At 39.2% G+C, this 11,266-nt stretch overlaps 1 long non-coding RNA gene across 1 annotated transcript; it reads right to left on the reverse strand.

Annotated features, from left to right (window-relative positions):
• Positions 1-2,527: 2,527 nt before the first annotated feature.
• On the reverse strand, positions 2,528-10,817 carry LOC146682371 (uncharacterized). Its single transcript, XR_014917417.1, has 3 exons — positions 10,584-10,817; positions 7,847-8,148; positions 2,528-5,000 (listed from the first exon to the last, which is right to left on the reverse strand). It is a non-coding gene; the product is annotated as an uncharacterized LOC146682371 (long non-coding RNA).
• Positions 10,818-11,266: the final 449 nt, after the last annotated feature.

Consider the following 11,266-nt stretch of genomic DNA (forward strand, 5'->3'; position numbering starts at 1 on the left):
CACCATGCTGTGTCGTCACCTCTGTGTTATGATAGGTTTCCAGTTCTCTGTTCATAGTTTAGTGTTCTAGTTTCCCCAGTTTCTTAGGTAGTGCTTTGAGTTTCTTGTTTTGTTTCCTTGTATTCATGAAGAGTTTTTCCTGCACTAAAAGCTGCACTTTAACTTTCCGTTTCTGGATCCTGCATTTGGGTCCTTCATCCTACATGCCGAGTCCTGTTAATGTTGGTGGCGTCAGTTACACAATGGACCCAGAGCCAGCAGTGCACGGGCAGAAATGGAAATTCCGACACCATTTCATAAGAAAAATGGGATTGTCAAAACTTCAGTATCTTCAATGTACTATTACTGTGTGATTTTTATTACTATTAATGAAGGCTACTCATCACCAAGCTAACATTGTTAACTTGCGTTAGCTGAGTTTAGATCATAGACTGCGGACCGTTAGGCTGTTTCTAAATACTCGTGTATACAGGAGTCCGCACTCCGGTTTTCACTAGTCCGAAGTTCACACGGGAGTCCGGACCTCCCAAGAACGCAGCACGATCGTTTTACAATTGGAACGGCAGTGAACGTGATGGCATCACAGCTCCGAAGCTTTTACTGCCACCCCCTCTTAATTTAAGTGTGATTAATATTTGCAATGGAAATATTAATCACACTGTAATTGATGACATTTATTTTATGTCATCAATTACACATGACATAAAATAAATTATACATGATGTAGTAGATTTCTAAAAAAATATAATTTGAACTCATTTGAATTGAACAAATATTTGAAAGATAATCTGATCATTTTTGGAGCAGCCTTCAGGATCCCCATGTATTAACATGCTCTATTTAAACTTGATGTATAGCGTTAACAATCTGCAAGCTGCAAATAATCATGTGCAGTTCCACATGATTATTAACAGATAAAATATCCACCCTACTGTTACTCATTTTATAATATTTGGAAATCTAGTAGGTATTGGTACGGCGAGCAGCCTTCAGTAATAGTAATAAATCGCACAGCAATAGTACATTCATGTAGTTGTAAAAGCATGATAATATATTAAGTAATCCAAAGTATTCAGAATACGTTACTCTCATTGAGTAACGTAACGGAATACATTACAAAATACATTTTGGGGCACGTAATCTGTAATCTGTAGTGGAATACATTTTAAAAGTAACCTTCCCAACACTCATTATGGCTTTGCCATATTGGCCCACTTTATTATTATTTATTCAGTTTATTTTAAGTTAAAGGAGAAAGAAAGAAAGGGAGGGAAAGAAAAACAGAGGAGGTAAAGTGACTAAAGACACTAAAAGAATCTGCTGCATCACCTGCTGGAAGGGAAAAAAAGAAAAGAAACAAAAAGAGAACAACACAGTAGGGAGACCAACAACCACAGAGCAACAACCGAGATAACTATAAGTAACAGTTAATAATAAGTATTGAATGTTACTGAGCAGCATGCAAGACCGACAGCGTACGTATGCTCTGAGGCAGCAGCCTAAAAAGATGGTGTGTGTGTCACCTGTGTGCGTGAGCGTGCTTGTATTCAAAATGTTGGGGGGGGGGGGGCAGCCATGGCACCCTCTTGGAAAGAGCTGAGGCAAGCCCCAGCTGGTGAGGGGGGGTCACCCAGCAGCCATGGTGGAAAAGCCACAGGGGCCTGCGGTGATGTGCCAGCTGTGCCAGAGTGTACCGAGGGCCCCGGACCCCGAAGGGCCCCTGGAAGTGGCCTGAGGCCCCGCCAAGCAGCCACCGGGAGTAAGCCAGTACATAGCTGAGCACCCAGACCCCGACACTGAGAACCACCAATGCACCGACAGACAAGGGCATCAGCCACCAGCAGGGAGTGTGGTGAGGGGAGATAGGCCCCCACACCTGGGGAGCCCTGAGATTTTCCCAGAGAGGTGGAGTCTAAGACCTGACCTGACACATAAACATAGACAAGCAGGCACACACAGACACAAACATGCATTCCCACCCTCATGTGCACCAAATACTCAATACCACATGAGGGGTACTGGTACTATCCAGGTACTATCATCCCCAGACAGGCAATCCACCCTGTCTGGGGACAAGCAGACCACCCCCAGCTCTGCAGCAGCAGGGAGGCCCAGCATCCCAGACCCCAAGCAGACAGCCAACTCCTCCTCCCAGCCCCCCGCCCCGACTGCAAACAGAGAACAGGGGTGTGAAGTCCCCATACCTCTCTCCACCCGGACATATGTGGTGTTGCTGCGTGCTGTTCTAAGGTGTATTTAAAACACGGGAGGGCATGGAGCTTTCTACCAGAGAGCAGCAGGTGTGCAGTTTTAAGACACTTTACCATGAGCTTTGTCAATCTCTTATGGACAGTCTGTGGTCCCATTTATTAAGTCTTGTATATCATTTTAATGAGGTAGTTACTGACCATTTGACAAACAGCCGCTGCAGCCTCTGGACAACACTTCAGTCCACATGTTGGAGGTTTGAGTTGCAGAAAAGAATTTGGTGTCACACACAAACAGGTACACTTGTAGTAAATGTTTTAATACATAACTATAATCACATTCCCAGTAAGTTAAACATGTTGACAAGATCACAATAACAATGCATAGAAGTCACAACAACACGTTTAACATCAAAACAACATGTGAGCCAGGACTCCTGCATTATCTTAAGATTAAAAGCAATTTTCTTTAAGATTTTAAAACAGCAAACAGAAATGAATCCAGACTTTTGATTAGTGCAGTAATTGCTGTAACAGACAGCACATTATGGTTGTTGAACACACATGGATGTCTTTGAATTTTAGACCACTGCTCAAAAATCACTGAATTGTAAGACTGAAATGTTTCTCCATGCTGTATGTTTTTAGTTTTCAGTTCTAGGAAAGATGATCAGGCCTGATTCACTCAAAACTAAGTGCTTCCATGGATTAAAGAAAGGCGTCATAAATAGATTCACCATAGAAACAGGTAAAGACTGAGCCTCTACTTCAATGCGGTGGACTGAGGACATATTATTTATGTTTATTTTTAAAAAGATGGGGGGAAAAAGTGTTGTTCAGGGTTGTTCGCTTCTCATTTAGACAAATTAAATTTCACTTCTGCGATGACAAACCTGGAATCTGACTAAATGTTGCATTTAATTTTTACATCGAATTAATCATCAGAAGATCCAAATATCAGTCAAACAGAAAGACACACTTTATATCCAGTGCAACTCATTTTTGTCTTTTTTGACACATATAAATACATTTGACATTTAAACATTTAATGACTACATTTCAACATGTAAACACATTTTAACATGAAATACAATCAGAGCACACTCAGATTGTCTACAGACTGAAATGAGAAATTGCTGTAAGCATTTATTTTTAGTCATTTTCAGAAAAAACATCAGGACAGAGTAACACTGGTACACTTACTGTCTGGATTAGTCACATGTGTAGTAGTAATTTTGCTTCAGAATTTCATTTTTAAAGCTACCTGTTACTTAAGAAGAACAAACGAGTATTTTGTCACAAAGCTCAGCAGCTGCATAAATCAGCGATTTCTAATGCTACAGTTCACATGAAACACTACATGTGTCGAGGCTAATTTAAAAAAAAAAAAAAAAAAAATTACACCATGGAGCCCTTCTCAAAAAATCTTTTAAGGCTGTTTATGAAGCTGAGTTTAAGAAATATGTGTTTAAATCCTCAAAAATCTTGTGCATTATGGCTAACTGTTTCAGTGCAGGTAACAATGAAAAGCACCGACTGCTTCAGAGACAGAGAGTGAAACTGAATCTTCTTGATTTTTAACATAAGACTCATTGTTGCAGCCACGGTCAGTACAAACGTGATCCTCTTATACTGCTTTTTAGTTTCATTTTCATTGTTTTTCACTAAGTTACTAGTTAGCTAGCATAAATTAATATAAGTCTGTTTGCAGCAGCCAACCAACCAACCCAGTGATGCCACATTTTTTTAGAGTCGAGGTCCATATAGTAAATTTGCCTTAATGCTTAATAAACAGGGACAGCTAACATTTAAACATTACGTTTTCACAATCCCACAGTGACAGATATAGTGCTCGGTGGTACAACCAGAGTGTATATCAAAGTATTTTTATTATTTCTCTGTATAAAAGGGCCATTATGTTGGGTGGCTAAACATGGCTAATTCGTTTTTCTGACTTCAGATGCAATGGCCCTACTTTTCTATTTACCTAAGTCAACATGGCATGTAGACTTTATCAACATGAACATGTTAGCCAAAGGCAACAATTTCTATCAAAAACAAACAAAAAATGTCAGTAGATAATCGAATCCCCCAAAATTCTGCAGTTTCTAGTCAACCCAATGTTATTCTATTTCCTCACAGACTGCTAAAATTATTATAGTTGTATTTTTCATATTATAGTTTTATTTGTTTTTGTCATTAGTGTGTGCTCAGATATGGAACTTTGCAAATGCGAGACTTGTTCTTTATATTTTAACTAACTATACTTGAAAATAAGTTGATGTCCCACATGACAGATTCTCATTTACTTTGATTGTAAGGAAGATCAGTGAAAACTTAGGCTTTTATTCTACATAGTCTTTGAAATATTCATGTTCAGACATTGCCTCAGATTTCAATGTATGAGAAAAATGGGTTGGACCGCTTTTCAAAACAATATGTTAAAACGTATTTGAGATATGAAAAAGTACACAAGATCCATTTGAGTTCATTTAAACACACTCGTCAACCTTTTTATCATCAATGGTGGTCTTTTTGTCAATTCAATACTATGTTGAAATTTCAACATCACAAATAAAGTTACAAGTGGTATACCACCCAGCACTAGTACGACACTGTTCAAAAAGATTTACCAAGCATGTACGCAGGCAGGCCATGCATGGAGTCGCAGTAAGCCAGCTCCATGGATAGCCTTCCATCTCAAAACATCTGCAATGACACCAAGAGTAAAAGCAAGTGGCTGAAACAATGCATGTGGAGCACACGCTCTTGATCCATCATCTGTTGGTTCAGCTGCAGGTGAGAAACAGAAGAGAGGCGAGAGAGAGAGACAGTCTCATCAACACAGAAATATCGAATTACAAACACATGATTCTTTCTCACAAAAACAATCTGACACCTGTACTACGAAACAAGGCTTGGATCTGAGCCCACTTTGGGTTTTAAGTGTTAAGCTACGCCCACTTCAAATGAGTACAAGCAAAGTAACCTGTAGAAATTCTGAGTGGGTGTGTCCAGAGATAATCTTTTGTCAACTGTGAGGACGAGTAATTGAAGCAACTACCAATAACACAGTAGTATATCACTGACTGATGCATGACCAGGAAGTAAATACATTTGAGAGTTACCTACACACGAAGTAAGGGATGTGTGTGTGCAAAGCATGTGCAGTGACTGAATAACTTCCATTGTGGACGCAGCTTTAGAAAAGCAGATCACTTCTTATTGGGTTACTAATCAATCAGTTCTTCGAACAACTGCATCACAATTTCTGCAACATCCTTTAGATCTTGTTGGTCCTTTAATGCAACAGCAGTTTGTACATTTCAGTATTTCAGAAACTGGTGAAATACACTAACTGCTGTGTGTGATATTCCCACACAAACATATCGTAGGGTTGACAGAGGATAGTTGGAAAATTAGAAAAAGGATAAGCGGAAGAGAATGGATCTACAGGGAGTGCAGAATTATTAGGCAAATGAGTATTTTGTCCACATCATCCTCTTCATGCATGTTGTCTTACTCCAAGCTGTATAGGCTCGAAAGCCTACTACCAATGAAGCATATTAGGTGATGTGCATCTCTGTAATGAGAAGGGGTGTGGTCTAATGACATCAACACCCTATATCAGGTGTGCATAATTATTAGGCAAAGTCCTTTCCTTTGGCAAAATGGGTCAAAAGAAGGACTTGACAGGCTCAGAAAAGTCAAAAATAGTGAGATGTCTTGCAGAGGGATGCAGCAGTCTCAAAATTGCAAAGCTTCTGAAGCGTGATCATCGAACAATCAAGCGTTTCATTCAAAATAGTCAACAGGGTCGCAAGAAGCCAAGAAATATCTCAAGACTGGTTTTTCTAAGGTTTTATGGACTGATGAAATGAGAGTGAGTCTTGATGGGCCAGATGGATGGGCCCGTGGCTGGATTGGTAAAGGGCAGAGAGCTCCAGTCCGACTCAGACGCCAGCAAGGTGGAGGTGGAGTACTGGTTTGGGCTGGTATCATCAAAGATGAGCTTGTGGGGCCTTTTCGGGTTGAGGATGGAGTCAAGCTCAACTCCCAGTCCTACTGCCAGTTTCTGGAAGACACCTTCTTCAAGCAGTGGTACAGGAAGAAGTCTGCATCCTTCAAGAAAAACATGATTTTCATGCAGGACAATGCTCCATCACACGCGTCCAAGTACTCCACAGCGTGGCTGCAAGAAAGGGTATAAAAGAAGAAAAACTAATGACATGGCCTCCTTGTTCACCTGATCTGAACCCCATTGAGAACCTGTGGTCCATCATCAAATGTGAGATTTACAAGGAGGGAAAACAGTACACCTCTCTGAACAGTGTCTGGGAGGCTGTGGTTGCTGCTGCACGCAATGTTGATGGTGAACAGATCGAAACACTGACAGAATCCATGGATGGCAGGCTTTTGAGTGTCCTTGCAAAGAAAGGTGGCTATATTGGTCGCTGATTTGTTTTTGTTTTGTTTTTGAATGTCAGAAATGTATATTTGTGAATGTGGAGATGTTATATTGGTGTCACTGGTAAAAATAAATAATTGAAATGGGTATATATTTGTTTTGTGTTAAGTTGCCTAATAATTCTGCACAGTAATAGTCACCTGCACACACAGATATCCCCCTAAAATAGCTAAAACTAAAAACAAACTAAAAACTACTTCCAAAAACATTCAGCTTTGATATTAATGAGTTTTTTGGGTTCATTGAGAACATGGTTGTTGTTCAATGATAAAATTATTCCTCAGAAATACAACTTGCCTAATAATCCTGCACTCCCTGTATAGCATGTAGTTTCATTTTTCAACTCCAGGGATCAATCCTGATGTTATAGACAAAAAATTGAGGACAAGCTTGTTGATGTTCTTTCAGGGCAGCTGGAGCTGTATGGTTCAACTTTACAATTAAGTGGGGAAAGACTTCCAACCCCCCTGCAACGCACTTCATATTTGCAGTGGTTTGAACACTTTTGACAGGTAGCCAGTCTATCACAGGCCAGCACATAGAAGCACAAACGTATTCGTTCTCACATTTATGCTTACAGCCGATTTAGAATCACTAGTTAACAAAGCAAGCGAGTCTTTGGACTGTGGAAGGAAGCCAGGAAGAACCCAAACAGGAATAATGAAAGGGCCGACTGGTAGATATGGTCTAAATAAGACTAAATTAGTTGTCAGGAACAGCCTTGAAACGTATTCTGCAAAAGTCTGTTAACTTGAACAGTCAGCATTGTAGGACATCCTAACACATTTCTGGGCTAACTTTGGGCTTTTGTTTAGAAAATCTGACATATATCTGAGTATATCTGCTTTTTTGCTTTCAGCCTGTTTGTAAAATCAGTCACTCTGCTGACACTAGACGGGCCACATTTCTGATTGGTCAAAGCAGATTAATTAATAGATTAATAAAGCTAGCATTGCCCTACTGATTAGAAAACTACTTCAATGTGAAGCCAGATGAGGAAATGATAATCTGGTGTTGTTGGATAATTTAGTGCTAAGACTGCACACCTTTGCACCCAGTATTCAGTAAGGGTCCTGACAAGACCTTCTTCAAAAAAAGAAAACAAGCCCTGGATTGGCAAACTTGTTTTCCAGTACAGGCTCCGGAAACTTCTGTTCTTCTACAAACTCACCCATTGGATTCATTGTCAGCTTGATGACAATCTTCAAAATGGCTCACAGCCATTTGTTTGTTACTCCCTGTGTTGCCAGAAAACAAAATAATCGCCATCCGTCTTCTCTCTCTCTATGCTTATCCAGTTCAGTACTTCTTCCTGCTGACTGATTATTTCAGAGCTATTGCTGTAGTACACAAAAACATAATGTGTTTTCGTGTCAGTGTGGGTCCACACGACGCCTGCGATGGATCTATCTTTTGAAACGTGACACGGCAGAACGACATCCTGTCCGACCGTAGCTCTGATGGTTGTTATTTCTGAAAGACAGAAGCAACAACACAGAACAGAAAGGTTGGATTTAAAGCGTCTGTGATGCCAAACAAACCAGAATCCAGTGTGTGCTAAATATGAATAATATTATTGAAAATCACATGAGGAGAAACTTTTAGAAAATCAACTGCCCACAAACAGAAGTCAAATAACAACTTCAACCTTTCACAGCGTAAGAATCGTCTATGAGATGATGTCACGCTGGAAAACATGTCTCCCTTCCTCAAACAGAAACTGAGTTTTTACACAATCTGCTCAGTATCACAGTTACAAAGTAGAAGTACTGATGTCGTGATGTCAATGTTGATAATTTGCTCATATACATATTTCCATGCCACATATACACGTGCACCCATGGCACTTTATTGATGTATGCAGAACAACAAGGTCTTAAAATGTCTTCATTCCTGCAGCCTCCTACATGATGCATCTCAGAGTGGATGAGTCACCCACTTCACACCACATCTACGGTACCATTAGAGTTACCTGAACCTGGAAGCTGAGCTGGACTGCACTAAAAATAAAATCACATATGGAGGTTTAGACAGACTACTAATTACATAACGATCAGTAGTTAAAAGTATGGACAATTTCGAGTGAAGGTGGGTTCAAAATGACTTTTCTAAACTTTAAAAATTGGACTAAATATAGTTTAACCACATAGGACATCACCACGATACTAAATGTTGCTCTTTCAAATGAGCCATATTGCTCAAAGGGACAAAATTGTTGTTTCTCATTTTTTGTACACCAAATAAAGAGTTTTGCGCATCGTTACTCAATTGTGACTAAAAATGCATCCCATGAAAGAGTTTGGGTCTTTGGGGGTTAGAGTGAGGTTTTGAATTGAGTCTGCAGGCTGACGGTGTTTCATCATTTCATGTTGAAATATGATCACATGTTTAAAGTGAGATCAAGCAGCATTTTTATTTTAAAACAGTTTCATAAAACAATAATAGATCTCAAAGATTTTTTTTTTGTGTCCTGATTGGCTGTAGACCATTTTCAGTCAATCTCGTGTCGTGTCTCCTGTACTGCACCGAATGTGTTCAGCTTGTCAAATTTACATAAATGTTCACTAGCAGAAGAAAACAAACACAACAGTGTCGACGTCAAAGGATTATAAGGCGCATTAAGTGAAACCAAACAGTCAGATGAGTCAAACTTTACTCAACTCATTCTTCTTGCTTCCTCTACTTCTGTACCATTGATTCATTAATGATTCATTAGTGTTGAACTCTCTTGCAGCTGCTCTATTTCCATGTTCTGGACCTAAAAACAGGGTTCGATCTTTAGTTTCATTCTATAATACTGGATTTATTTTTCTACGTAAGTTTGATCTTTGAGAGTTTAAACAAGAGAGAAAAGTGTGAAAATGTTCATGCCTGTCTGAGAAAAGTGTATAAAGTGTGTAGTGAGGGGTTTTACAGCCTTAAAACATCTATGATAATTGTAAGAAATAAAGTTCACTACTTTGCTGATTTCATCTTTCGCAGGTTATTTTTAGAACGTAACTCCCGCGATAAACGAGGGACCGCTGTATTAAAAATGAATTTGCAGACAATGAGAACGTACAACATTTTATATTAACAGAAACTAGCTATGACTTGAATTTCAGGCTGAAGTTGGATTTTTGTTTTTGGTTATGTTCTTTAGTATCTGTGAAACCATTAGCTTAATTATTGCAATTTCAAACAATAGTTTATGCCTTATACGTGGAAAAATATCTGACCCCTACCTGCATCGCTGTGATTTCTACAGTCTTTCAAATCAGCTGTCAAAGGTGGGACATCCAATTATTTTTGGAATTTCAATTATCCATAATTTCATGTGAGCTTCACCTCTGAGAGTCCATATTCATAAAGCCATGGTACCAGAGATTTGCCCCAATAAATTGAAGATTTTACCTTCTTTTTTTTTGTTAAATGAAAGACTTTTAAAATAGCCTCAAATTATTTTAGCTGCTGTCAGTTGAATATTTATATTTAAAATTCAGATGTATAGTTTGTTACTGGATGATTCCAACTTCAGTGCCTATTAAGGAACACTGATCTCGGACCAGTGAGATTGTGATGAATGAGATAAACATTGTGCTACAAATTTAAAATTATTCAGATTTCTCTTCTTCGCTAAATTCAGATGGAGGTTCTGCTGTTTAGTTATTTTTGTTGTGGGGAATCCTGATGGATTCCTCTCATGACACACACCCTAACTTAACACCTGTCTGTCCTCCACCTGTTCAATTCATAACTACAACGACACCAGTCGCTCACAATTCAGACACTAAGCTTACAGTGCAGGAGACGAAGTATCTAACATAACACAGACTAACAGAAATACACTTCTCTGTACTTACATGTATAACTTTGACATTGGACATACATCCAAAAGAACTGATTTACATCTTACTTATTAAACTCACCTTTAGAAGATGATGGTGAAAAAGAAGAGAAGAAGAAGACGAGAAGCAGACAAAGAAGAATCAAACCCAGCACAGCTTTTCTGGACATGTTTGTCTTCGTCAGCAGTAGCGGTAATGTCTGAAGTGCTGCTCAGATCTCTTTCCCTTATCTTCTTGAGTTTGGGTGTTGTGAGGGCTTGTAGCAGGGCTAACTGGACACAGTGTCTGCTATTCATGCGCAGGTTTTCTGCTTCAGCCCCTCCTCCTCATCCTTCAGACTGGGCGCAGAGCTGGAGGTTTGCTGTTCTCTACTGTTCATCAGTGAACTGTCTTACATCCACATTCATTTAATACTGAATCAACACAAAATGGAGTGGGAGTCTACAAATAAGATCAGATTGCTATATTTATGATATATTTGTCACCTATATGAAATCAAACCAATTTTAATATTAGATAAAGATAAGCCACGTAATTACACCGCGTTCCAAATTATTATGCAAATTGTGTTTACGTGTCATAAAGATTAAACAAGTCTTTTTTCAATTGAACCCATGGATTGAATTGTGTCTCAGGGCTCTTTGTATCACTGAAATCAATCTCAGACAGCTATGATCATTAGTTTGCCAGCTGAGCCCAATTAAAGGAAAAACTACTAAAGAAGGAGGTGGTGGAGTCATGTTTTGAGCCGGAATCACGGGAGA

The sequence above is a fragment of the Copadichromis virginalis genome, linkage group LG22 (genome assembly GCF_057382275.1).
Source record: "Copadichromis virginalis isolate Kocher_CV1m ecotype Utaka linkage group LG22, C_Virginalis_male_GT1.1, whole genome shotgun sequence".
NCBI classification, from domain to species: Eukaryota; Metazoa; Chordata; class Actinopteri; order Cichliformes; family Cichlidae; genus Copadichromis; species Copadichromis virginalis.